Consider the following 2,233-nt stretch of genomic DNA (forward strand, 5'->3'; position numbering starts at 1 on the left):
AATATTTAGTGTTAAAAAATTAAGAAACCCCGTAAGTGTTGGTCTCAAGCCCTGTGAGCTCTTTCTGACATGCACTGTCCTAGTCACTTCACTACCCCATCAGCCCCTCTTATTCCAACCAGGGAAAGGTTAAATTTGGCATCACAGGGGGCCTCCAGCGGAATTACCGGAGTAGCACGTAATTCCTGTGGTTGGTACCTATCTTTGATTGTTCGAAGTTATTTCCGAGTGTAGCTTTGGATACGGGAGACTCTTAGAAAAGCAGAAGCTCAGCAGAGCAAAGATGGGAACTAAATAGGCCATTAAAATCTGGAACTTTCTTGACTGGAGGCTTTTCTTGTTTGTTTGAAATGGGGTAAAATACATTATTGAAAAAGCGAATCTTTGAATGCAAGAATTATGACAGTGAAGTTGTTTGTATATGTTCTCTGGCAAAAGAAATTGAAATAAATAATTAAAAAAACAGCAAACCAACCAATGGCACTAATTTAAAGAAAAAACTGAAATTCTGAGAAGATAACAAGGCAATTCAGTTGAGTTTTTGCTTGATACTGCTTAGATTCAGACTGTGATAACAGAAGGGCTTAGAAATATATGTTATCTGAAACATGCTTTTGATTTCATTACTAAAATCCAAACCATTTCTCCAGAGGTGGTTAATTATAAACACTTAAATTTTGTAGCAAATTGACTCACTGTGTTTCAAGTGTTAATATTCTATTTGGACATTTAGAATTAGGTTCAGATTGGTGTTTTGTAAATCATTTTGAGATGGGATTAGATAACTGAATCGGAACTCCAGATCTTGATCAGCCACAGTCATTTCTGATGAGTCTCTGAGGAAGGTATTAAGCCTAGAGGATGCAGGGATGTAAATGCTTGGTTTTGTGGCTAGCTTTTGGTCCCAAGTTCTGACGAACTGGGCTGTAATTCTTGGCAATCCAAAGAATTGCCTTTTCCTTTTCTCCTGATATGTATGGTAGAGCAAGTTCTAAGTAGGCAAAGCCTTAACTTTTTTCCCTGAATGCTCCCTAGGTTCCTCTTAGCTGCATAGGGAAAGAGGAAGGAGAAGAACAGTCCTCCCTTCTGAACAGAAAGACAGTTGGGTTTGTCTCACTGAATCAGTAACATGGCAGGGGGAATATCCCAAAGAAGAAATGTTAAGAAAGAAAGTGGGAGCTCTAAGTTACAAAAAGAAAATGGAGAATAATGTTTCCCAGAATCCCAGAAAAGTAATAGTTTCTCTCTGCTGAACTCCCTGAGCATTTTTTGAGCCAATAACATTTTTCTCCTTTTTATTGAAACAATTAGTTGTTCGTATTTACATTGTATAATTCAATGAGGGTTTTTTTTTTCAATTATAGTTGGCATACAATAATATACCAGTTTCAGTTATACGGCATGGTAATCAAAGATCCACATAATTCGCAAAGCAATTACCCCACTAAATCTAGTACACCACTTCCCCTTACATATTTATTACAACGTTATTAACCATCTTCCTCATGCCACACTCCACATCTTCATGTCTATTTCGTAACTATCCATTTGTACCTCTTAATCCCTTTGCCTTTTTTTTGCCATCTCCCCAAGCCCCCTCTCATCTAGTAGCCCTCAAAATATTCTCTGTATCTATGAGTTTATTTCTGCTTTTATTGTTGTTGTTTATTTTGTTCTTTAGATTCCACATGTATGTGAAATCATGTGATATTTGTCTTTCTCTATCTGACCCATTTCATTCATTGCAGTACCCTCTAGGTCCATCAAGGCAATATCTTTTTCCATTCCCTTTCTTTTAGTCTGTGTGTCTTTTTATCTGAAGTGAGTCTCTTGTAGGCAGCATATGTAGAGGTCTTCTTTTCTTATCTATTCAGCCACTCTATCTTTTGGTTAGAGCACTTAATTCTTTTCCATTTGAGGTACTTGTTAATAGGAATGTAATTGTTACCATTCTTTATTCCTTTTTTTGATACATGTTTTTTCTTCGTAAAGAAGTGCCTCCAATGTTTCCTGTAACACTGGCTTGGTGTTGATAAATTCTTTTAGCTTATTTTTGTCTGGGAAGCTCTTTATCTGTCCTTGACTCTAAATAATAGCTTTGCCCGATAAAGAATCCTTGGTAGCAGATCCTGGGTTTTCATCACATTGAATATTTTGTTCCAAGCCCTTCTGTCCTGCACAGTTTCTTTTGAGAAATCAGCTGCCAGTCTTATGGGTGCTCCCTTGTAGGTAA

The sequence above is a fragment of the Pteropus vampyrus genome, unplaced genomic scaffold (assembly GCF_000151845.1).
Source record: "Pteropus vampyrus isolate Shadow unplaced genomic scaffold, Pvam_2.0 Scaffold182, whole genome shotgun sequence".
Taxonomy (NCBI): domain Eukaryota; kingdom Metazoa; phylum Chordata; class Mammalia; order Chiroptera; family Pteropodidae; genus Pteropus; species Pteropus vampyrus.